General features: G+C 32.7%; 1 pseudogene; it reads right to left on the bottom strand.

Annotated features, from left to right (window-relative positions):
• Positions 1-279: 279 nt before the first annotated feature.
• The window catches only part of LOC121539622, a 45,591-nt pseudogene continuing 18,224 nt past the window's right edge, over positions 280-27,646 (bottom strand).

Below are 27,646 nucleotides of genomic sequence, written 5' to 3'. Positions count from 1 at the left end.
GACCTAAGTTAATTACTAGGTATTTAATCTCATCTGGTAATTTACATGAGTTGTCATACTCTTCAACTGAGTAATTATTTTTCGGTGAAGCTTGAAGGAACGTTTGAATTTTCCAAAATGTCCATGGAGTTAGACTGCCATCTTGTGGTGATGACTGAGCAAGACCAGACAAATTCTATTCCCTAGTCGTGCACTACTTTTCACTAGAGCCTTTTGAGGCCGTTAGGGAATAGGGTGCAATTTGGAAAGAACCCCCCCACCCAAAAGGACAGCAAAAACTAAAAATAATTGTTTATTTTGGTTCCTCCTCACCAATAGTTTCTGAACAATCAGACAACAAAAAATTGACAACAAAAAAAAAGTACAAGAAAAGTCATGAATTTTTAACCACAATTCATTTCATGGACAGCATATTACGTGCATACTTGAAGACTCCAATGCCAATCTCTCAACCATTGTACTCAAGGTGTGTGTGTAGCCCAGTCACTGTGGGGTTGCTGGATACCAGTGAGCGGAAATCTCAACAGAAAGATCAACCAATTACCTATCAGATATCAAAACAGAAGAGTTCATCAGACATCTTTCTATTGATAATACATTTTGATGAATACCGGTCGCTACCGTCCCACCTCTTGAAGGTCCTGAAATACCCCAAACTCTCTCTCCACCACTCATATTGTCTCATTCAGGGAATATAAATTATACACCCTTTGCGTACATGTAAAATTTACAAAATAATAGTTAAAGTGCTTTCTACCGACTCAAACATACATAATCTCTTAGAGAATGGTACTTTACACGGCATACGTTTGAGACTTAAAATCACTTTACTTTTCAGATTTCTGTTTTAGCAGAGCTCAGTGCACGAGGAGAAACAGAACAGAACATGTAAGACATCATTACCATCGGATGGTTGGCCTGTGTGTGACCACATCTGTGTTCTATGTGATGACACATACACATCATATACACAACTTACAGTGGCATTCACAACAAGGTCAAAAAACTGTGGTGACAACTGCTGGAGTTTTTACCAAACCAATCATACAGAAAGGAACCATCTGTCCACCTAACATGACACCAAAACATTAAACGAGTTTAATTAATAATACATCGGCACTGTTAAGAAACGAAACAAAGTTCTGTTTGTTTTAAAAAATGAGTTGGTTTCGTAGCTCGTAGGTTAAGGTGCTTGTGTAAACATTGTTCCACTCTGACCTCTGACCTCACAGGTGGACCACCCAAACAGGAACCTCGTAATAACGACATGATTGGGATTCAGATTGCCTTTAAAACAAAACGGTATTAGGGTACAAAGCAGGTTATTGGGAGCATACTTAGGCCTGGGATCAAAAACTATCTGTAATCATTTCAAATACATACCTTAGCTGGGCTTGCCTGGCACAACGGAACCAACCGACTTGCAAAAGTCCACTCTAGGCAGGATAAAGCAAACGCTAAACGTATAAGAAATATTTCAAAAACGATTTGAACCCAGGTTTGAAGATACTAGTTGGTAGTTGGTACAGTGGAGAGCAGAGCATTTTAGCTCTCCTGTATGCAGTAGTTTGATACAGTCTAGTAAGACAGACAGAAGAACAGGTCTGAATGACGTTCTCAAATAACCACTTCCTATATTAGAGGACACCGTCTGTCCGACCGTCTCTTTCTCCCAGAGTTTCAACTGCAACAGGTATACAAATATAATGCATTTGAGACCCTGAATAAAATGTTCATCATATGGTGAATCCTCTCTCTGCAGCTAAATAAATACATACAGAGTTACAGCCGTCCCATTGACTACATATACATTGGTTTTAAACTTCACCCAACTTCCACAATATGCTTAGTTTGATTACATCTGGGGGAGAGGGAATGTGGGGTTCTGGTGAGAACTATTCCTATTCTATACAACCAGTGGAGAACGAGAACAAGCATTAAGTCAGAATGTTATCATCACTAGCAGTCTAAATGTACCATTCCATCCTTATCAACTGCCTAAACGTGTTCCCCCTTTGTCGTGTGAAACGGGTCTACGTAGACTAAGGAGGGAGGAGTGTGGGTGCCAGTCTGTGTCTGTCCGGGTAACGTTGTGTCAACATTGTATTAACAACGTTCCATCAGCATGTCTTTGTGATGTCTGGCTATGTGCTGGCTCTTCTCCGAGGGCCTTCTGAATCCTTTAGAACAGTAGCCACAGCAGTGGGGGTATTCCTTGGTGTGGATCGAGATCACGTGGCGTTTGAATCCGAAGCGTCCGGCTGTTGTACTCGCAGTACCGACACTGGTACACCTTCCTCCCGCTGTGGGTCTTCATGTGTTTCTTCAGCTCCGTGGACTGGCGGAACCCTCGCCGGCAGCGTTTACACTTAAAGGGGAGGTCCTTGGTGTGAACGGACAGGATGTGTCTGCTGAGGGTGAAAGGGTCAGAGGTTGTGAAGTTACAGTGCCTGCACTGGTGCACCTTGTTGCCCTTGTGCGTCTCCGAGTGTTTCTTCAGCTCAGAGGGCCGGTGGAAGCCCTTCTCACACACGTCACACTGGTGTGGGAAGTCTTTAGTGTGAACAGATATGATGTGGCGTTTTAGATCAGAGGAGTTGGTACTCTTGTGTTCACAGTGGGGGCACTGGTGGGTCCTGTGGCCCTGCACCATCTCTGTGTGCAGCTGCAGCTCCCGCTCGTCTGCGTAGGCCTGGGGGCAGTGGCCACACTTAAAAGGCAGGTCAGCACCGTGCTTGCTCTTGATGTGAGTCTTTAGGTTGGACTGGTCTGCACAGCGAAAGTTACAGTGCGGGCAGCAGTACGGCTTCTCACCCGTGTGGGTCCGCATGTGCTTCTTGAGCTCTGACGGGTGACGGAAGCCTTTAGCGCACTCCACGCACAGGTGGGCGAAGTTCCTACTGTGAACGGCCAGTAGGTGGCGGTTGAGGAGCCCCTGCTCTGCAGTCTCATAGTCACAGTACTTACAGTGGTGCAGTTTGGACTCCTTGTCCCTCAGGATCAGCTTGTTAGACCCTAGCTGGCTGTCTTCGTGGTAACGCCGGGTGTACTCTGTGTAGGTCCTGTTGTATTCTGGGTATTCTGGGGTGGTCCTGTTGTATTCTGGGTACTCTGGGGTGGCCCCGTTGTATTCTGGGTAGTCTGTGGTGGTCCTGCTGTATTCTGGGTACTCTGGGGAAGAGGTTATGTCTCTGTCACTGCGACGGACCAGTAGCTTGTGGGACTCCAGGTGGTTGTGGAAGTTGACCTTGAAAAACAAAACATAATTTATTTATAGTGCATTTCACAGACATGTCACAAGAGCAACACACTTAACAGGGAGGAATAGGGAGGGAAACAATCACAACAATAAATGTCAACAACAATAACAATGTAATATTATAAAACGGGTTGTTTGGATCCTGGATACTGATTGGTTGATATGCGGGAGTTGTGGGACAACAACTTGTGCAAAATACCATGCCGTATTAATCTCATAATTCCACTGTCCCGCAGCCCAGGCAGGAAATTCAGAAAAACGTCATTTCCCTCGGGAAAAAAGCATCTACACAATTTATTCCGTGCTACCATTTGGTTTGCAACCGTTGGGGTGGTTGTATAAACCTACCTGTAGGCTAGCTAGCCCAAGAATTCATGTGAAACTAATAATTCACTATGGAAATTGTAAACATTCAGAAATTAACCAGCGCAGTGCGGCCTATGTAGGCCTATTGGATATTTAGCTAGCTAGCTACATGCCAATTATTTGTTTACCATAGCAATGTCGAATGAATAGAATTACCGACTGGGTCAAAACATGAGAAAATAACTAGCGACCAGCCCACTTGGGACTTGGGTAGCAACTTCAGAATGCAAAAACAAAATGTACTCGTAAAAAAAACGTTTTTAATTATAAAATGTCATTAAAATTGTAATAAATAAATATTTTTATAAATATGTTTGCCACTGTTTTATGAAAGCAATAATGCCATCGAAACCGGGAATTATCGTGGGACAACTCTCTCCAACTGCTGTATTCCGGCCCTTGGCTTCGCCTCGGTCTTTAGAACTGCCCTTGTCCGATAATTCCCGGGTTCTCAGGAAACGAGTAATAACAGAAACAGAAGAGAGTAATAACAGAAACAGAAGAGAGTAATAACAGAAACAGAATAGTAATAACAGAAAAATAGTAATAACAGAAAAAGAAGAGTAATAACAGAAACAGAAGGGAGTAATAACAGAAAAGAGTAATAACAAAAAAATATTAGTGTAATAACAGAAAAGAGTAATAACCGAAAAGGAAAGTAATAACAGAAAAGTGTAATAACAGAAAAAGAGTAATAACAGAAACAGAAGAGTAATAACAGAAAAAGAGTAATAACAGAAAAAGGAGAGTAATAACAGAAAAATATTAATCACAGAAAAATAGTAATAACAGAAAAATAGTAATAACAGAAAAAATTTAATAACAGAAAAAGAAGAGTAATAACAAAAAGAAGAGTAATAACAGAAAAGAGTAATAACAGAAAATAAGAGAGTAATAACAGAAAAAGAGTATTAACAGAAAAAGAGTAATAACAGAAAAAGGAGTAATAACAGAAAAAGAAGAGTAATAACAGAAAAAGAAGAGAGTAATAACAGAAAAAGAAGAGAGTAATAACAGAAAAAGGAGAGAGTAATAACAGAAAAAGAAGAGAGTAATAACAGAAAAGAGTGATAACAAAAAAAGAGGAGCGTAACAGAAACAGAAGAGAGTAATAACAGAAAAGAGTAATAACAGAAACAGAAGAGAGTAATAACAGAAAAGAGTAATAACAGAAAAGAAGAGTAATAACAGAAAAAGAGTAATAACAGAAAAAGAGCAACAGAAAAAGAAGAGTAATAACAGAAAAAGAAGAGTAATAACAGAAAAAGAGTAATAACAGAAAAAGAAGAGTAATAACAGAAAAAGAGTAATAACAGAAAAAGAAGAGAGTAATAACAGAAAAAGAGTAATAACAGAAAAACAGTAATAACAGAAACAGAGGAGAGTAATAACAGATAAAGGAGAGAGTAATAACAGAAAAGGAGTAATAACAGAAAAAGAAGAGTAATAACAGAAACAGAAGGGAGTAATAACAGAAACAGAAGAGAGTAATAACAGAAACAGAAGAGAGTAATAACAGAAACAGAAGAGAGTAATAACAGAAAAGAGTAATAACAAAAAAAGATTAGTGTAATAACAGAAAAGAGTAATAACAGAAAAGGAAAGTAATAACAGAAAAGTGTAATAGAAAAAGAGTAATAACAGAAAAAGGGTAATAACAGAAACAGAAGAGTAATAACAGAAAAAGAGTAATAACAGAAAAAGGAGAGTAATAACAGAAAAATAGTAATAACAGAAAAATAGTAATAACAGAAAAATAGTAATAACAGAAAAATAGTAATAACAGAAAAATTGTAATAACAGAAAAAGAAGAGTAATAACAAAAAGAAGAGTAATAACAGAAAAGAGTAATAACAGAAAAGAGTAATAACAGAAAAAGAGTAATAACAGAAAAAGAGTAATAACAGAAAAAGAAGAGTAATAACATAAACAGAGGAGAGTAAACAGAAAACAGAAAATAGTAATAACAGAAAAGGAGAGTAATAACAGAAAAGGAGAGTAATAACAGAAAAAGAGAGTAATAACAGAAAAGTGTAATAACAGAAAAGAGTAATAACAGAAAAGAAGAGTAATAACAGTAACAGAGGAGAGTAATAACAGAAAAAGAGTAATAACAGAAAAGAAGAGTAATAGCAGTAACAGAGGAGAGTAATAACAGAAAAAGAAGAGAGTAATAACAGAAAAAGGAGAGAGTAATAACAGAAAAGAGTAATAACAAAAAAAGAGGAGCGTAACAGAAACAGAAGAGAGTAATAACAGAAACAGAAGAGAGGAATAACAGAAACAGAAGAGAGTAATAACAGAAAAGAGTAATAACAGAAAAGAAGAGTAATAACAGAAAAAGAGTAATAACAGAAAAAGAAGAGAGTAATAACAGAAAAAGAGTAATAACAGAAACAGAGGAGAGTAATAACAGATAAAGGAGAGAGTAATAACAGAAAAGGAGTAATAACAGAAAAAGAAGAGTAATAACAGAAACAGAAGGGAGTAATAACAGAAACAGAAGAGAGTAATAACAGAAACAGAAGAGAGTAATAACAGAAACAGAAGAGAGTAATAACAGAAAAGAGTAATAACAAAAAATATTAGTGTAATAACAGAAAAGAGTAATAACCTGAAAAGGAAAGTAATAACAGAAAAGTGTAATAACAGAAAAAGAGTAATAACAGAAACAGAAGAGTAATAACAGAAAAAGGAGAGTAATAACAGAAAAATAGTAATAACTGAAAAGGAAAGTAATAACAGAAAAGTGTAATAACAGAAAAGAGTAATAACAGAAAAGAAGAGTAATAACAGTAACAGAGGAGAGTAATAACAGAAAAAGAGTAATAACAGAAAAAGAGTAATAAGAGAAAAATAAGAGAGTAATAACAGAAAAAGAAGAGAGTAATAACAGAAAAAGGAGAGAGTAATAACAGAAAAAGGAGAGAGTAATAACAGAAAAAGAAGAGAGTAATAACAGAAAATAGTAATAACAGAAAATAGTAATAACATAAAATAGTAATAACAGAAAAGAAGAGTAATAACAGAAACAGAGGAGAGTAATAACAGAAACAGAAGAGTAAACAGAAAAGGAGAGTAATAACAGAAAAGGAGTAATAACAGAAAAAGAAGAGTAATAACAGAAAAGAGTAATAACCGAAAAGGAAAGTAATAACAGAAAAGTGTAATAACAGAAAAAGAGTAATAACAGAAACAGAAGAGTAATAACAGAAAAAGGAGAGTAATAACAGAAAAATAGTAATAACTGAAAAGGAAAGTAATAACAGAAAAGTGTAATAACAGAAAAGAGTAATAACAGAAAAGAAGAGTAATAACAGTAACAGAGGAGAGTAATAACAGAAAAAGAGTAATAACAGAAAAAGAAGAGAGTAATAACAGAAAAAGAAGAGAGTAATAACAGAAAAAGGAGAGAGTAATAACAGAAAAAGGAGAGAGTAATAACAGAAAAAGAAGAGAGTAATAACAGAAAATAGTAATAACAGAAAATAGTAATAACAGAAAAGAAGAGTAATAACAGAAACAGAGGAGAGTAATAACAGAAACAGAAGAGTAAACAGAAAAGGAGTAATAACAGAAAAAGAAGAGTAATAACAGAAAAGAGTAATAACAAAAAAAGAGGAGCTTAACAACAGAAACAGAAGAGAGTAATAACAGAAAGAGAAGAGTAATAACAGAAACAGAAGAGAGTAATAACAGAAACAGACGAGTAAACAGAAAAGGAGAGTAATAACAGAAACAGAAGAGAGTAATAACAGAAAAGAGTAATAACAGAAACAGAAGAGTAATAACAGAAGAGTAATAACAGAAACAGAAGAGAGTAATAACAGAAACAGAAACGAGTAATAACAGAAACAGAAGAGAGTAATAACAGAAAAGAGTAATAACAGAAAAGAGTAATAACAGAAAAGAGTAATAACAGAAAAGAGTAATAACAGAAAAGAAGAGTAATAACAGAAAAGAGTAATAACAGAAAATAAGAGAGTAATAACAGAAAAAGAGTATTAACAGAAAAAGAGTAATAACAGAAAAAGGAGTAATAACAGAAAAAGAAGAGTAATAACAGAAAAAGAAGAGAGTAATAACAGAAAAAGAAGAGAGTAATAACAGAAAAAGGAGAGAGTAATAACAGAAAAAGAAGAGAGTAATAACAGAAAAGAGTGATAACAAAAAGAGGAGTGAACAGAAACAGAAGAGAGTAATAACAGAAATAGTAATAACAGAAACAGAAGAGAGTAATAACAGAAAAGAGTAATAACAGAAAAGAAGAGTAATAACAGAAAAAGAGTAATAACAGAAAAAGAGCAACAGAAAAAGAAGAGTAATAACAGAAAAAGAAGAGTAATAACAGAAAAAGAGTAATAACAGAAAAAGAAGAGTAATAACAGAAAAAGAGTAATAACAGAAAAAGAAGAGAGTAATAACAGAAAAAGAGTAATAACAGAAAAACAGTAATAACAGAAACAGAGGAGAGTAATAACAGATAAAGGAGAGAGTAATAACAGAAAAGGAGTAATAACAGAAAAAGAAGAGTAATAACAGAAACAGAAGGGAGTAATAACAGAAACAGAAGAGAGTAATAACAGAAACAGAAGAGAGTAATAACAGAAACAGAAGAGAGTAATAACAGAAAAGAGTAATAACAAAAAAAGATTAGTGTAATAACAGAAAAGAGTAATAACAGAAAAGGAAAGTAATAACAGAAAAGTGTAATAGAAAAAGAGTAATAACAGAAAAAGGGTAATAACAGAAACAGAAGAGTAATAACAGAAAAAGAGTAATAACAGAAAAAGGAGAGTAATAACAGAAAAATAGTAATAACAGAAAAATAGTAATAACAGAAAAATAGTAATAACAGAAAAATAGTAATAACAGAAAAATTGTAATAACAGAAAAAGAAGAGTAATAACAAAAAGAAGAGTAATAACAGAAAAGAGTAATAACAGAAAAGAGTAATAACAGAAAAAGAGTAATAACAGAAAAAGAGTAATAACAGAAAAAGAAGAGTAATAACATAAACAGAGGAGAGTAAACAGAAAACAGAAAATAGTAATAACAGAAAAGGAGAGTAATAACAGAAAAGGAGAGTAATAACAGAAAAAGAGAGTAATAACAGAAAAGTGTAATAACAGAAAAGAGTAATAACAGAAAAGAAGAGTAATAACAGTAACAGAGGAGAGTAATAACATAAAAAGAGTAATAACAGAAAAGAAGAGTAATAGCAGTAACAGAGGAGAGTAATAACAGAAAAAGAAGAGAGTAATAACAGAAAAAGGAGAGAGTAATAACAGAAAAGAGTAATAACAAAAAAGAGGATGTCGAACAGAAACAGAAGAGAGTAATAACAGAAACAGAAGAGAGGAATAACAGAAACAGAAGAGAGTAATAACAGAAAAGAGTAATAACAGAAAAAGAGTAATAACAGAAAAAGAAGAGAGTAATAACAGAAAAAGAGTAATAACAGAAACAGAGGAGAGTAATAACAGATAAAGGAGAGAGTAATAACAGAAAAGGAGTAATAACAGAAAAAGAAGAGTAATAACAGAAACAGAAGGGAGTAATAACAGAAACAGAAGAGAGTAATAACAGAAACAGAAGAGAGTAATAACAGAAACAGAAGAGAGTAATAACAGAAAAGAGTAATAACAAAAAAATATTAGTGTAATAACAGAAAAGAGTAATAACCGAAAAGGAAAGTAATAACAGAAAAGTGTAATAACAGAAAAAGAGTAATAACAGAAACAGAAGAGTAATAACAGAAAAAGGAGAGTAATAACAGAAAAATAGTAATAACTGAAAAGGAAAGTAATAACAGAAAAGTGTAATAACAGAAAAGAGTAATAACAGAAAAGAAGAGTAATAACAGTAACAGAGGAGAGTAATAACAGAAAAAGAGTAATAACAGAAAAAGAGTAATAAGAGAAAAATAAGAGAGTAATAACAGAAAAAGAAGAGAGTAATAACAGAAAAAGGAGAGAGTAATAACAGAAAAAGGAGAGAGTAATAACAGAAAAGAAGAGAGTAATAACAGAAAATAGTAATAACAGAAAATAGTAATAACATAAAATAGTAATAACAGAAAAGAAGAGTAATAACAGAAACAGAGGAGAGTAATAACAGAAACAGAAGAGTAAACAGAAAAGGAGAGTAATAACAGAAAAGGAGTAATAACAGAAAAAGAAGAGTAATAACAGAAAAGAGTAATAACCGAAAAGGAAAGTAATAACAGAAAAGTGTAATAACAGAAAAAGAGTAATAACAGAAACAGAAGAGTAATAACAGAAAAAGGAGAGTAATAACAGAAAAATCGTAATAACTGAAAAGGAAAGTAATAACAGAAAAGTGTAATAACAGAAAAGAGTAATAACAGAAAAGAAGAGTAATAACAGTAACAGAGGAGAGTAATAACAGAAAAAGAGTAATAACAGAAAAAGAAGAGAGTAATAACAGAAAAAGAAGAGAGTAATAACAGAAAAAGGAGAGAGTAATAACAGAAAAAGGAGAGAGTAATAACAGAAAAAGAAGAGAGTAATAACAGAAAATAGTAATAACAGAAAATAGTAATAACAGAAAAGAAGAGTAATAACAGAAACAGAGGAGAGTAATAACAGAAACAGAAGAGTAAACAGAAAAGGAGTAATAACAGAAAAAGAAGAGTAATAACAGAAAAGAGTAATAACAAAAAAAGAGGAGCTTTAACAACAGAAACAGAAGAGAGTAATAACAGAAAGAGAAGAGTAATAACAGAAACAGAAGAGAGTAATAACAGAAACAGACGAGTAAACAGAAAAGGAGAGTAATAACAGAAACAGAAGAGAGTAATAACAGAAAAGAGTAATAACAGAAACAGAAGAGTAATAACAGAAGAGTAATAACAGAAACAGAAGAGAGAAGTAAATAGAAACAGAAACGAGTAATAACAGAAACAGAAGAGAGTAATAACAGAAAAGAGTAATAACAGAAAAGAGTAATAACAGAAAAGAGTAATAACAGAAAAGAGTAATAACAGAAAAGAAGAGTAATAACAGAAAAAGAGTAATAACAGAAAAAGAGTATTAACAGAAAAAGAAGAGTAATAACAGAAAAAGAAGAGTATATCAGAAAAATTGTAATAACAGAAACAGAGGAGAGTAATAACAGATAAAGGAGAGAGTAATAACAGAAAAGGAGTAATAACAGAAAAAGAAGAGTAATAACAGAAACAGAAGAGAGTAATAACAGAAACAGAAGAGAGAAATAACAGAAACAGAAGAGAGTAATAACAGAAAAGAGTAATAACAAAAAAGATTAGTGTAATAACAGAAAAGAGTAATAACCTACGGGGTCAGTATGAAAAAATAAAAAATATAATGTATGCACTCACTAACTGTAAGTCGCTCTGGATAAGAGCGTCTACAAATGACTAAAAGGTAAAAAGGTATAACAGAAAAGGAAAGTAATAACAGAAAAGTGTAATAACAGAAAAAGAGTAATAACAGAAACAGAAGAGTAATAACAGAAAAAGGAGAGTAATAACAGAAAAATATTAATCACAGATAAAGAAGAGTAATAACAGAAAAAGAAGAGTAATAACAGAAAAGAGTAATAACAGAAAAGAAGAGTAATAACAGAAAAATGAGAGACTAATAACAGAAAAAGAAGAGAGTAAAAACAGAAAAGAGTAATAACAGAAAAAAAAGTAATGACAGAAAAAGAGTAATAACAAAAAAAGAAGAGAGTAATAACAGAAAAAGAGTATTAACAGAAAAAGAGTAATAACAGAAAAAGGAGTAATAACAGAAAAATGAGAGACTAATAACAGAAAAAGAAAAGAGTAAAAACAGAAAAGAGTAATAACAGAAAAAAAGTAATAACAGAAAAAGAGTAATAACAGAAAAGAAGAGAGTAATAACAGAAAAAGAGTATTAACAGAAAAAGAGTAATAACAGAAAAATGAGTAATAACAGAAAAATGAGAGACTAATAACAGAAAAAGAGAGTAAAAACAGAAAAGAGTAATAACAGAAAAAAAGTAATAACAGAAAAAGAGTAATAACAGAAAAAGAAGAGAGTAATAACAGAAAAATAGTAATAACAAAAATAGTAATAACAGAAAAAGAAGAGTAATAACAGAAAATAGTAATAACAGAAAAGAGTAATAACAGAAAAGAAGAGTAATAACAGTAACAGAGGAGAGTAATAACAGAAAAAGAGTAACAGAAAAAGAAGAGTAATAACAGAAAAAAAGAGTATTAACAGAAAAAGAGTTATAACAGAAAAAGGAGTAATAACAAAAAAATAGTAATAACAGAAAAAGAAGAGTAATAACAGAAAAAGAAGAGTAATAACAGAAAAATAGTAATAACAGAAACAGAGGAGAGTAATAACAGAAAAAGGAGAGAGTAATAACAGAAAAATAGTAATAACAGAAAAAGAAGAGAGTAATAACAGAAACAGAAGAGTAATAACAGAAAAAGAGTAATAACTGAAAAGAAGAGAGTAATAACAGAAAAGAGTAATAACAGAAAAGTGTAATAACAGAAAAGAGTAATAACAGAAAAAGAAGAGAGTAATATCAGAAAAAAAGAGTATTAACAGAAAAAGAGTAATAACAGAAAAAGGAGTAATAACAGAAAAATGAGAGACTAATAACAGAAAAAGAAGAGAGTAAAACAGAAAAGAGTAATAACAGAAAAAAGTAACAGAAAAAGAGTAATAACAGAAAAAGAAGAGTAATAACAGAAAAATAGTAATAACAGAAAAATAGTAATAACAGAAAAAGAAGAGTAATAACAGAAAATTGTAATAACAGAAACAGAGGAGAGTAATAACAGAAAAAGGAGAGAGTAATAACAGAAAAATAGTAATAACAGAAAAAGAAGAGAGTAATAACAGAAACAGAAGAGTAATAACAGAAAAAGAGTAATAACTGAAAAAGAAGAGAGTAATAACAGAAAAGAGTAATAACAGAAAAGTGTAATAACAGAAAAAGAGTAATAACAGAAAAATAAGAGAGTAATAACAGAAAAAGAGTATTAACAGAAAAAGAGTAATAACAGAAAAATGAGTAATAACAGAAAAATGAGAGACTAATAACAGAAAAAGAAGAGAGTAAAAACAGAAAAGAGTAATAACAGAAAAAAAGTAATAACAGAAAAAGAGTAATAACAGAAAAAGAAGAGAGTAATAACAGAAAAATAGTAATAACAAAAATAGTAATAACAGAAAAAGAAGAGTAATAACAGAAAATAGTAATAACAGAAAAGAGTAATAACAGAAAAGAGTAATAACAGAAAAGAGTAATAACAGAAAAAGAGTAAGAAAAAGAAGAGTAATAACAGAAAAAAGAGTATTAACAGAAAAAGAGTAATAACAGAAAAAGGAGTAATAACAAAAAAATAGTAATAACAGAAAAAGAAGAGTAATAACAGAAAAATAGTAATAACAGAAAAATAGTAATAACAGAAACAGAGGAGAGTAATAACAGAAAAAAGGGAGAGTAATAACAGAAAAATAGTAATAACAGAAAAAGAAGAGAGTAATAACAGAAACAGAAGAGTAATAACAGAAAAAGAGTAATAACTGAAAAAGAAGAGAGTAATAACAGAAAAGAGTAATAACAGAAAAGTGTAATAACAGAAAAAGAGTAATAACAGAAAAAGAAGAGAGTAATAACAGAAAAAAGAGTATTAACAGAAAAAGAGTAATAACAGAAAAAGGAGTAATAACAGAAAAATGAGAGAGACTAATAACAGAAAAAGAAGAGAGTAAAACAGAAAAGAGTAATAACAGAAAAAAGTAATAACAGAAAAGAGTAATAACAGAAAAAAGAAGAGAGTAATAACAGAAAAATAGTAATAACAGAAAAATAGTAATGATAGAAAAGAAGAGTATTAACAGAAAATAGTAATAACAGAAACAGAGGAGAGTATAACAGAAAAATAGTAATAACAGAAACAGAGGAGAGTAATAATAGAAAAAGAGAGAGTAATAACAGAAAAAATAGTAATAACAGAAAAAGAAGAGAGTAATAACAGAAACAGAAGAGTAATAACAGAAAAAGAGTAATAACAGAAAAAGAAGAGAGTAATAACAGAAAAGAGTAATAACAGAAAAGTGTAATAACAGAAAAGAGTAATAACAAAAAAATAGTAATAACAGAAAAAGAAGAGTAATAACAGAAAAATTGTAATAACAGAAAAATAGTAATAACAGAAACAGAGGAGAGTAATAACAGAAAAAGGAGAGAGTAATAACAGAAAAGAGTAATAACAGAAAAGAAGAGAGTAATAACAGAAACAGAAGATAATAACAGAAAAGAGTAATAACAGAAAAAGAAGAGAGTAATAACAGAAAAGAGTAATAACAGAAACAGAAGAGTAATATAGAAGAGTAATAACTAGAAACAGAAGAGAGTAATAACAGAAACAGAAACGAGTAATAACAGAAACAGAAGAGAGTAATAACAGAAAATAGTAATAACAGAAAAGAAGAGTAATAACAGAAAAGAGTAATAACAGAAAAGAGTAATAACAGAAAAGAAGAGTAATAACAGAAAAAGAGTAATAACAGAAAAAGGAGTAATAACAGAAAAAGAGTATTAACAGAAAAGAAGAGTAATAACAGAAAAAGAAGAGTAATATCAGAAAAATTGTAATAACAGAAACAGAGGAGAGTAATAACAGATAAAGGAGAGAGTAATAACAGAAAAGGAGTAATAACAGAAAAAGAAGAGTAATAACAGAAACAGAAGAGAGTAATAACAGAAACAGAAGAGAGAAATAACAGAAACAGAAGAGAGTAATAACAGAAAATAGTAATAACAAAAAAAGATTAGTGTAATAACAGAAAAGAGTAATAACCCACGTAGGGGCCAGTATGAAAAAATAAAAAATATAATGTATGCACTCACTAACTGTAAGTCGCTCTGGATAAGAGCGTCTGCTAAATGACTAAAAGGTAAAAGGTATAACAGAAAAGGAAAGTAATAACAGAAAAGTGTAATAACAGAAAAATAGTAATAACAGAAACAGAAGAGTAATAACAGAAAAAGAGTAGAGTAATAACAGAAAAATATTAATCACAGATAAAGAAGAGTAATAACAGAAAAAGAAGAGTAATAACAGAAAAGAGTAATAACAGAAAAGAAGAGTAATAACAGAAAAATGAGAGACTAATAACAGAAAAAGAAGAGAGTAAAAACAGAAAAGAGTAATAACAGAAAAAAAGTAATAACAGAAAAAGAGTAATAACAGAAAAAGAAGAGAGTAATAACAGAAAAATATTAATAACAGAAAAAGAAGAGAGTAATAACAGAAAAAGAGTAATAACTGAAAAAGAAGAGAGTAATAACAGAAAAGAGTAATAACAGAAAAAGAGTAATAACAGAAAAAGAAGAGAGTAATAACAGAAAAATAGTAATAACAGAAAAAGAAGAGAGTAATAACAGAAAAAGAGTAATAACTGAAAAAGAAGAGAGTAATAACAGAAAAGAGTAATAACAGAAAAGTGTAATAACAGAAAAAGAGTAATAACAGAAAAAGAAGAGAGTAATAACAGAAAAAAGAGTATTAACAGAAAAAAGTAATAACAGAAAAAGGAGTAATAACAGAAAAATGAGAGACTAATAACAGAAAAAGAAGAGAGTAAAAACAGAAAAGAGTAATAACAGAAAAAAGTAATAACAGAAAAAGAGTAATAACAGAAAAAGAAGAGAGTAATAACAGAAAAATAGTAATAACAGAAAAATAGTAATAACAGAAAAAGAAGAGTAATAACAGAAAATTGTAATAACAGAAACAGAGGAGAGTAATAACAGAAAAATAGTAATAACAGAAACAGAGGAGAGTAATAACAGAAAAAGGAGAGAGTAATAACAGAAAAATAGTAATAACAGAAAAAGAAGAGAGTAATAACAGAAACAGAAGAGTAATAACAGAAAAAGAGTAATAACTGAAAAAGAAGAGAGTAATAACAGAAAAGAGTAATAACAGAAAAGTGTAATAACAGAAAAAGAGTAATAACAGAAAAATAAGAGAGTAATAACAGAAAAAGAGTATTAACAGAAAAAGAGTAATAACAGAAAAATGAGTAATAACAGAAAAATGAGAGACTAATAACAGAAAAAGAAGAGAGTAAAAAAAGAAAAGAGTAATAACAGAAAAAAAGTAATAACAGAAAAAGAGTAAAAACAGAAAAAGAAGAGAGTAATAACAGAAAAATAGTAATAACAAAAATAGTAATAACAGAAAAAGAAGAGTAATAACAGAAAATAGTAATAACAGAAAAGAGTAATAACAGAAAAGAAGAGTAATAACAGTAACAGAGGAGAGTAATAACAGAAAAAGAGTAACAGAAAAAGAAGAGTATTAACAGAAAAAGAGTAATAACAGAAAAAGGAGTAATAACAAAAAAAATAGTAATAACAGAAAAAGAAGAGTAATAACAGAAAAAGAAGAGTAATAACAGAAAAATAGTAATAACAGAAACAGAGGAGAGTAATAACAGAAAAAGGAGAGTAATAACAGAAAAATAGTAATAACAGAAAAAGAAGAGAGTAATAACAGAAACACAAGAGTAATAACAGAAAAAGAGTAATAACTGAAAAAGAAGAGAGTAATAACAGAAAAGAGTAATAACAGAAAAGTGTAATAACAGAAAAAGAGTAATAACAGAAAAAAGAAGAGTAATAACAGAAAAAAGAGTATTAACAGAAAAAGAGTAATAACAGAAAAAGGAGTAATAACAGAAAAATGAGAGACTAATAACAGAAAAAGAAGAGAGTAAAAACAGAAAAGAGTAATAACAGAAAAAAGTAATAACAGAAAAAGAGTAATAACAGAAAAAGAAGAGAGTAATAACAGAAAAATAGTAATAACAGAAAAATAGTAATAACAGAAAAAGAAGAGTAATAACAGAAAATTGTAATAACAGAAACAGAGGAGAGTAATAACAGAAAAAGGAGAGAGTAATAACAGAAAAAGAGTAATAACTGAAAAAGAAGAGAGTAATAACAGAAAAGAGTAATAACAGAAAAGTGTAATAACAGAAAAAGAGTAATAACAGAAAAATAAGAGAGTAATAACAGAAAAAAGAGTATTAACAGAAAAAGAGTAATAACAGAAAAATGAGTAATAACAGAAAAATGAGAGACTAATAACAGAAAAAGAAGAGAGTAAAAACAGAAAAGAGTAATAACAGAAAAAAAGTAATAACAGAAAAGAGTAATAACAGAAAAGAGAGAAAGTAATAACAGAAAAATAGTAATAACAAAAATAGTAATAACAGAAAAAGAAGAGTAATAACAGAAAATAGTAATAACAGAAAAGAGTAATAACAGAAAAGAAGAGTAATAACAGTAACAGAGGAGAGTAATAACAGAAAAAGAGTAACAGAAAAAGAAGAGTAATAACAGAAAAAAAGAGTATTAACAGAAAAAGAGTAATAACAGAAAAAGGAGTAATAACAAAAAAATAGTAATAACAGAAAAAGAAGAGTAATAACAGAAAAAGAAGAGTATAACAGAAAAATAGTAATAACAGAAACAGAGGAGAGTAATAACAGAAAAAGGAGAGAGTAATAACAGAAAAATAGTAATAACAGAAAAAGAAGAGAGTAATAACAGAAACAGAAGAGTAATAACAGAAAAAGAGTAATAACTGAAAAAGAAGAGAGTAATAACAGAAAAGAGTAATAACAGAAAAGTGTAATAACAGAAAAAGAGTAATAACAGAAAAAGAAGAGAGTAATAACAGAAAAAAGAGTATTAACAGAAAAAGAGTAATAACAGAAAAAGGAGTAATAACAGAAAAATGAGAGACTAATAACAGAAAAAGAAGAGAGTAAAAACAGAAAAGAGTAATAACAGAAAAAAGTAATAACAGAAAAAGAGTAATAACAGAAAAAGAAGAGAGTAATAACAGAAAAATAGTAATAACAGAAAAATAGTAATGACAGAAAAAGAAGAGTAATAACAGAAAATAGTAATAACAGAAACAGAGGAGAGTAATAACAGAAAAATAGTAATAACAGAAACAGAGGAGAGTAATAACAGAAAAAGGAGAGAGTAATAACAGAAAAATAGTAATAACAGAAAAAGAAGAGAGTAATAACAGAAACAGAAGAGTAATAACAGAAAAAGAGTAATAACAGAAAAAGAAGAGAGTAATAACAGAAAAGAGTAATAACAGAAAAGTGTAATAACAGAAAAAGAGTAATAACAGAAAAAGAAGAGAGTAATAACAGAAAAAAGAGTATTAACAGAAAAACAGTAATAACAGAAAAAGGAGTAATAACAGAAAAATGAGAGACTAATAACAGAAAAAGAAGAGAGTAAAAACAGAAAAGAGTAATAACAGAAAAATAGTAATAACAGAAAAATAGTAATAACAGAAAAAGAAGAGTAATAACAGAAAATAGTAATAACAGAAAAGAGTAATAACAGAAAAGAAGAGTAATAACAGTAACAGAGGAGAGTAATAACAGAAAAATAGTAACAGAAAAAGAAGAGTAATAACAGAAAAAAAGAGTATTAACAGAAAAAGAGTAATAACAGAAAAAGGAGTAATAACAAAAAAATAGTAATAACAGAAAAAGAAGAGTAATAACAGAAAAATAGTAATAACAGAAAAATAGTAATAGCAGAAACAGAGGAGAGTAATAACAGAAAAAGGAGAGAGTAATAACAGAAAAAGAGTAATAACAGAAAAAGAAGAGAGTAATAACAGAAACAGAAGAGTAATAACAGAAAAAGAGTAATAACAGAAAAAGAAGAGAGTAATAACAGAAAAGAGTAATAACAGAAACAGAAGAGTAATAACAGAAGAGTAATAACAGAAACAGAAGAGAGTAATAACAGAAACAGAAACGAGTAATAACAGAAACAGAAGATAGTAATAACAGAAAATAGTAATAACAGAAAAGAAGAGTAATAACAGAAAAGAGTAATAACAGAAAAGAGTAATAACAGAAAAGAAGAGTAATAACAGAAAAAGAGTAATAACAGAAAAAGGAGTAATAACAGAAAAAGAGTATTAACAGAAAAAGAAGAGTAATAACAGAAAAAGAAGAGTAATATCAGAAAAATTGTAATAACAGAAACAGAGGAGAGTAATAACAGATAAAGGAGAGAGTAATAACAGAAAAGGAGTAATAACAGAAAAAGAAGAGTAATAACAGAAACAGAAGAGAGTAATAACAGAAACAGAAGAGAGAAATAACAGAAACAGAAGAGAGTAATAACAGAAAAGAGTAATAACAAAAAAAGATTAGTGTAATAACAGAAAAGAGTAATAACCCACGGGGGGGGGCCAGTATGAAAAAATAAAAAAATATAATGTATGCACTCACTAACTGTAAGTCGCTCTGGATAAGAGCGTCTGCTAAATGACTAAAAGGTAAAAGGTATAACAGAAAAGGAAAGTAATAACAGAAAAGTGTAATAACAGAAAAATAGTAATAACAGAAACAGAAGAGTAATAACAGAAAAAGAGTAGAGTAATAACAGAAAAATATTAATCACAGATAAAGAAGAGTAATAACAGAAAAAGAAGAGTAATAACAGAAAAGAGTAATAACAGAAAAGAAGAGTAATAACAGAAAAATGAGAGACTAATAACAGAAAAAGAAGAGAGTAAAAACAGAAAAGAGTAATAACAGAAAAAAAGCAATAACAGAAAAAGAGTAATAACAGAAAAAGAAGAGAGTAATAACAGAAAAAGAGTATTAACAGAAAAAGAGTAATAACAGAAAAAGGAGTAATAACAGAAAAAGAAGAGTAATAACAGAAAAAGGAGTAATAACAGAAAAAGAGTAATAACAGAAAAAGAAGAGAGTAATAACAGAAAAAGAAGAGAGTAATAACAGAAAAAGGAGAGAGTAATAACAGAAAAAGAAGAGAGTAATAACAGAAAAGAGTAATAACAAAAAAAGAGGAGCGTAACAGAAACAGAAGAGAGAAATAACAGAAACAGAAGAGAGTAATAACAGAAAAGAGTAATAACAAAAAAAGATTAGTGTAATAACAGAAAATAGTAATAACCCACAGGGGGGGCCAGTATGAAAAAATAAAAAATATAATGTATGCACTCACTAACTGTAAGTCGCTCTGGATAAGAGCGTCTGCTAAATGACTAAAAGGTAAAAGGTATAACAGAAAAGGAAAGTAATAACAGAAAAGTGTAATAACAGAAAAAGAGTAATAACAGAAACAGAAGAGTAATAACAGAAAAAGAGTAATAACAGAAAAAGGAGAGTAATAACAGAAAAATATTAATCACAGAAAAATAGTAATAACAGAAAAATTGTAATAACAGAAAAAGAAGAGTAATAACAGAAAAGAGTAATAACAGAAAAGAGTAATAACAGAAAAGAAGAGTAATAACAGTAACAGAGGAGAGTAATAACAGAAAAATAGTAATAACAGAAAAAGAAGAGTAATAACAGAAAAAAAGAGTAATAACAGAAAAAGGAGTAATAACAAAAAAATAGTAATAACAGAAAAAGAAGAGTAATAACAGAAAAAGAAGAGTAATAACAGAAAAATAGTAATAACAGAAAAATAGTAATAACAGAAACAGAGGAGAGTAATAACAGAAAAAGGAGAGAGTAATAACAGAAAAAGAGTAATAACAGAAAAAGAAGAGAGTAATAACAGAAACAGAAGAGTAATAACAGAAAAAGAGTAATAACAGAAAAAGAAGAGAGTAATAACAGAAAAGAGTAATAACAGAAAAGAGTAATAACAAAAAAAGATTAGTGTAATAACAGAAAAGAGTAATAACAGAAAAGTGTAATAACAGAAAAAGAGTAATAACAGAAACAGAAGAGTAATAACAGAAAAAGAGTAATAACAGAAACAGAAGAGTAATAACAGAAAAAGAGTAATAACAGAAAAGAGTAATAACAGAAAATAGTAATAACAGAAAAGAGTAATAACAAAAAAAGATTAGTGTAATAACAGAAAAGAGTAATAACAGAAAAGGAAAGTAATAACAGAAAAAGAAGAGGGTAAAAAAAGAAGAGTAATAACAAAAAAGACGATTAATAACAGAAGAGAGTAATAACAGAAAAGAAGAAAGTAATAACAGAAAGAGGAGAGTAATAACAGAAAATAGTAATAACAGAAAAGAGTAAAAACAGAAAAAGAAAAGAGTAATAACAGAAAAAGAAGAGTAATAACAGAAAAAGAAGAGAGCAATAACAGAAAAAGAAGAGAGCAATAACAGAAAAAGAAGAGAGCAATAACAGAAAAAGAGTAATAACAGAAAAAGAAGAGAGCAATAACAGAAAAATAAGAGAGTAATAACAGAAAAAGAAGAGAGCAATAACAGAAAAAGAAGAGAGTAATAACAGAAAAAGAGTAATAACAGAAAAAGAAGAGAGCAATAACAGAAAAAGAAGAGAGTAATAACAGAAAAAGAAGAGAGCAATAACAGAAAAAGAAGAGAGTAATAACAGAAAAAGAAGAGAGCAATAACAGAAAAAGAAGAGAGTAATAACAGAAAAGGAAAGTAATAACAGAAAAAGAAGAGGGTAAAAAAAGAAGAGTAATAACAAAAAAGACGATTAATAACAGAAGAGAGTAATAACAGAAAAGAAGAAAGTAATAACAGAAAGAGGAGAGTAATAACAGAAAATAGTAATAACAGAAAAGAGTAAAAACAGAAAAAGAAAAGAGTAATAACAGAAAAAGAAGAGTAATAACAGAAAAAGAAGAGAGCAATAACAGAAAAAGAAGAGAGCAATAACAGAAAAAGAAGAGAGCAATAACAGAAAAAGAGTAATAACAGAAAAAGAAGAGAGCAATAACAGAAAAATAAGAGAGTAATAACAGAAAAAGAAGAGAGCAATAACAGAAAAAGAAGAGAGTAATAACAGAAAAAGAGTAATAACAGAAAAAGAAGAGAGCAATAACAGAAAAAGAAGAGAGTAATAACAGAAAAAGAAGAGAGCAATAACAGAAAAAGAAGAGAGTAATAACAGAAAAAGAAGAGAGCAATAACAGAAAAAGAAGAGAGTAATAACAGAAAAAGAAGAGAGCAATAACAGAAAAAGAAGAGAGTAATAACAGAAAAACAGTAATAACAGAAAAAGAAGAGAGTAATAACAGAAAAAGAAGAGAGTAATAACAGAAAAAGAAGAGAGCAATAACAGAAAAAGAAGAGAGTAATAACAGAAAAAGAGTAATAACAGAAAAAGAAGAGAGTAATAACAGAAAAAGAGTAATAACAGAAAAATAAGAGAGTAATAACAGAAAAAGAAGAGAGTAATAACAGAAAAAGAAGAGAGTAATAACAGAAAAAGAAGAGAGTAATAACAGAAACAGTCCAATGACGGGAACATCAGAGATATGAGAGACGACAGACACCTTCTTATTGGTGGTGAAGTCACAGTCGGTACACTGGTACTTCTTCTTGAGGTGGTGGTCAGGATGGTTCTTCATGTGGCACTTGAGGAAGCCTTGTGACCTGAACTTCTTACCACAGATGTGACAGGGGTAGACGGTCAGGGGCATGCCGTCTGGACCGATGATCACAGCTGAGAGGGGACAGAGGGGAAATGGATTTAGCCTTTATTTATCCAGGCAAGCCAATTAAGAAGGAATGACCACAGGAGACTAAGAGAAGAGAGATGTCAAATTAGTGGATTCGGCTATTTCGGCCACATCCGTTGCTGACAGGTGTATTAAATCGAGCACACAGCCATGCAATCTCCATAGACAAACGTCGGCAGTAGAATGGCCTTACTGAAGAGCTCAGTGACTTTCATCGTGGCACCGTCATAGGATGCCACCTTTCCAACAAGTCAGTTTGTCAAATTTCTGTCCTGCTAGAGCTTCCCCGCTCAACTCTAAGTGCTGTTATTATGAAATGGAAACATCTAGGAGCAACAACTGCTCAGCCGCAAAGTGGTAGGCCACACAAGCTCACAGAACGAGTGCTGAAGCGCATAAAAATCATCTATCCTCGGTTGCAACACTCGCTACCGAGTTCCAAACTGCCTCTGGAAGCAACGTCAGCACAAGAACTGTTCGTCGGGAGCTTCATGAAATGGGATTCCATGACCGAGCAGCCACACACAAGCCTAAGATCACCATGCGCAATGCCAAGCGTCGGCTGGAGTGGTGTAAAGCTTGCTGCCATTGGACTCTGGAGCAGTGGAAACACATTCTCTGGAGTGATTAATCACGCTTCACCATCTGGCAGTCCAACGGACGAATCTGGGTTTGGCGGATGCCAGGAGAACGCTACCTACCCGAATGCATAGTGCCAACTGTAAAGTTTGGTGGAGGAGGATTAATGGTCTGGGGCTGTTTTTCATGGTTCGGGCTAGGCCCCTTAGTTCCAGTGAAGGGAAATCTTAACGCTACAGCATACAATGACATTCTAGATGATTCTGTGCTTCCAACTTTGTGGCTGCAGTTTGGGGAAGGCCCTTTCCTGTTTCAGCATGACAATGCACCCGTGCACAAAGCGAGGTCCATACAGAAATGGTTTGTCGAGATCGGTGTCGAAGAACTTGTCTGGCCTGCACAGAAGAGCCCTGACCTCAACCCCATCGAACACCTTTGGGATGAATTGGAACGCCGACTGCGAGCCAGGCCTAATCGCCCAACATCAGTGCCCAACCTCACTAATGCTCAAAATCTAGTGGAAAGCCTTTCCAGAAGAGTGGAGGCTGTTATGGCAGCAAAGGGGGGACCAACTCTATATTAATGCCCATGATTTTGTAATGAGATGTTCGACGAGGAGGTGTCCACATACTTTTGGCCAAACTAACAGCAGAATTTCAAGCCACAAAAAGGAAGCAACAAGGAAATCTCCGCCACGTTTTCTTCAATTTTTATATATTTAGGAGATAAAACTAGTTGTATCTTCTTTGGGTTCATGTCAGCCGAAGGGATACTGTAGTCTGTGTTTACCTGTCTGGCACTGCCGTGCATCTCCCTTCCTCTTCTTCTTGATCTTCTGTTTGAGGGCTCTGCTGGTACCCTGACCATCTCTGATCTGAAGGTATGGCCTGGTCCCTTCATTCTTCACTGTGTCCACACTGTTATCTACATATAAACAGCAGGAGAAACAGACTGTTATCTACATATAAACAGCAGGAGAAACAGACTTATCTACATATAAACAGCAGGAGAAACAGACTGTTATCTACATATAAACAGCAGGAGAAACAGACTGTTATCTACATATAAACAGCAGGAGAAACAGACTTATCTACATATAAACAGCAGGAGAAACAGACTGTTATCTACATATAAACAGCAGGAGAAACAGACTGTTATCTACATATAAACAGCAGGAGAAACAGACTGTTATCTACATATAAACAGCAGGGCAGGTGAAACAGACTGTTATCTACATATAAACAGCAGGAGAAACAGACTGTTATCTACATATAAACAGCAGGAGAAACAGACTGTTATCTACATATAAACAGCAGGAGAAACAGACTGTTATCTACATATAAACAGCAGGAGAAACAGACTGTTATCTACATATAAACAGCAGGAGAAACAGACTGTTATCTACATATAAACAGCAGGGCAGGAGAAACAGACTGTTATCTACATATAAACAGCAGGGCAGGAGAAACAGACTGTTATCTACATATAAACAGCAGGAGAAACAGACTGTTATCTACATATAAACAGCAGGGCAGGTGAAACAGACTGTTATCTACATATAAACAGCAGGAGAAACAGACTGTTATCTACATATAAACAGCAGGAGAAACAGACTGTTATCTACATATAAACAGCAGGAGAAACAGACTGTTATCTACATATAAACAGCAGGGCAGGAGAAACAGACTGTTATCTACATATAAACAGCAGAGCAGGTGAAACAGACTGTTATCTACATATAAACAGCAGGAGAAACAGACTGTTATCTACATATAAACAGCAGGAGAAACAGACTGTTATCTACATATAAACAGCAGGAGAAACAGACTGTTATCTACATATAAACAGCAGGGCAGGTGAAACAGACTGTTATCTACATATAAACAGCAGGAGAAACAGACTGTTATCTATATATAAACAGCAGGAGAAACAGACTGTTATCTACATATAAACAGCAGGAGAAACAGACTGTTATCTACATATAAACAGCAGGAGAAACAGACTGTTATCTACATATAAACAGCAGGAGAAACAGACTGTTATCTACATATAAACAGCAGGGCAGGTGAAACAGACTGTTATCTACATATAAACAGCAGGAGAAACAGACTGTTATCTACATATAAACAGCAGGAGAAACAGACTGTTATCTACATATAAACAGCAGGAGAAACAGACTGTTATCTACATATAAACAGCAGGGCAGGAGAAACAGACTGTTATCTACATATAAACAGCAGGGCAGGTGAAACAGACTGTTATCTACATATAAACAGCAGGGCAGGAGAAACAGACTGTTATCTACATATAAACAGCAGGAGAAACAGACTGTTATCTAAATATAAACAGCAGGAGAAACAGACTTATCTACATATAAACAGCAGGAGAAACAGACTGTTATCTACATATAAACAGCAGGAGAAACAGACTGTTATCTACATATAAACAGCAGGAGAAACAGACTGTTATCTACATATAAACAGCAGGAGAAACAGACTGTTATCTACATATAAACAGCAGGAGAAACAGACTGTTATCTACATATAAACAGCAGGAGAAACAGACTGTTATCTACATATAAACAGCAGGAGAAACAGACTGTTATCTACATATAAACAGCAGGGCAGGTGAAACAGACTTATCTACAGTGAGGGAAAAAAGTATTTGATCCCCTGCTGATTTTATACGTTTGCCCACTGACATGATCAGTCTATGATTTTAATGGTAGGTTTATTTGAACAATGAGAGACAGAATAACAACAACAAAATCCAGAAAAACGCATGTCAAAAATGTTATAAATTGATATGCATTTTAATGAGGGAAATAAGTATTTGACCCCTCTGCAAAACATGACTTAGTACTTGGTGGCAAAACCCTTGTTGGCAATCGCAGAGGTCAGACGTTTCTTGTAGTTGGCCACCAGGTTTGCACACATCTCAGGAGGGATTTTGTCCCACTCCTCTTTGCAGATCTTCTCCAAGTCATTAAGGTTTCGAGGCTGACGTTTGGCAACTCTAACCTTCAGCTCCCTCCACAGATTTTCTATGGGATTAAGGTCTGGAGACTGGCTAGGCCACTCCAGGACCTTAATGTGCTTCTTCTTGAGCCACTCCTTTGTTGCCTTGGCCGTGTGTTTTGGGTCATTGTCATGCTGGAATACCTATCCACATCCCATTTCAATGCCCTGGCTGAGGGAAGGAGGTTCTCACCCAAGATTTGACGGTACATGGCCCCGTCCATCGTCCCTTTGATGCGGTGAAGTTGTCCTGTCCCCTTAGCAGAAAAACACCCCCAAAGCATAATGTTTCCACCTCCATGTTTGACGGTGGGGATGGTGTTCTTGGGGTCATAGGCAGCATTCCTCCTCCTCCAAACACGGCGAGTTGAGTTGATGCCAAAGAGCTCGATTTTGGTCTCATCTGACCCCAACACTTCCACCCAGTTCTCCTCTGAATCATTCAGATGATCATTGGCAAACTTCAGACAGGCCTGTATATGTGCTTTCTTGAGCAGGGGGACCTTGCGGGCGCTGCAGGATTTCAGTCCTTCACGGCGTAGTGTGTTACCAATTGTTTTCTTGGTGACTATGGTCCCAGCTGCCTTGAGATCATTGACAAGATCCTCCCGTGTAGTTCTGGGCTGATTCCTCACTGTTCTCATGATCATTGCAACTCCACGAGGTGAGATCTTGCATGGAGCCCCAGGACGAAGGGAGATTGACAGTTATTTTGTGTTTCTTCCATTTGCGAATAATCGCACCAACTGTTGTCACCTTCTCACCAAGCTGCTTGGCGATGGTCTTGTAGCCCATTCCAGCCTTGTGTAGGTCTACAATCTTGTCCCTGACATCCTTGGAGAGCTCTTTGGTCTTGGCCATGGTGGAGAGTTTGGAATCTGATTGATTGCTTCTGTGGACAGGTGTCTTTTATACAGGTAACAAGCTGAGATTAGGAGCACTCCCTTTTTTGTACAGATCCTTGCGACATGGGGCTGTGCATTATCATGCCGAAACATGAGGTGATGGCGGCGGACGACGTAGGTGAACTTCCCTGAGACTGTTTCTGACAGTTTGTGCAGACATTCTTCGGTTGTGCAAACCCACAGTTTCATCAGCTGTCCGAGTGGCTCGTCTCAGACCATCCCGCAGGTGAAGAAGCCAGATGTAGAGGTCCTGGGCTGGCGTGGTTACACGTGGGCTGCGGTTGTGAGGCCGGTTGGACGTACTGTCAAATTCTCAGAAACAACGTTGGAGGCGGCTTATGGTAGAGAAATTAACATTCAATTCTCTGGCAAAAGCTCTGGTGGCATTCCTGTAGTCAGCATGCCAATTGCACGCTCCCTCAAACTTGAGACATCTGTGGTATTGTGTTTGTGACAAAACTGCACATTTTAGAGTGGCCTTTTATTGTCCACAGCACAAGGTGCACCTATGTAATGATCATGCTGTTTAATCAGCTTCTTGATATGCCACACCTATCAGGTGGATGGATTATCTTGGCAAAGGAGAAATGCTCACTAACAGGGATGTAAACATGTGAGAGAAATACGCTTTATGTGCACATGGAAAATTTCGGGGATCTTTTATTTCAGCTCATGAAACATAGGACCAACACTTTACATGTTGCGTTTATGTTTTTGTTCAGTATAGATATAAACAGCAGTGGAGGAGAAATAGGGTTTAGCAAATACTAAAACAAGCACTACTCTTGAAAGGTCTGTGTGTGCGCCTGTACACGTTTTACTATACTGAACCAGAAGTCCTCACAAGAATAGCAAACCAACTAAAATTCAGAGAAGTGAGGACATTTTGCCAGTCCTCACTTGTAAAAAGGCTATTTTAGGCTTAGGCGTTAGGTTTAGGGAAAATCAGATTTTGGGAATCAACTGTTGGTCCTCAAAAAGTCCACACA

Source organism: Coregonus clupeaformis, chromosome 3, assembly GCF_020615455.1.
Source record: "Coregonus clupeaformis isolate EN_2021a chromosome 3, ASM2061545v1, whole genome shotgun sequence".
Classification (NCBI taxonomy): Eukaryota; Metazoa; Chordata; class Actinopteri; order Salmoniformes; family Salmonidae; genus Coregonus; species Coregonus clupeaformis.
This window is presented reverse-complemented; position numbering and strand designations above follow the sequence as displayed.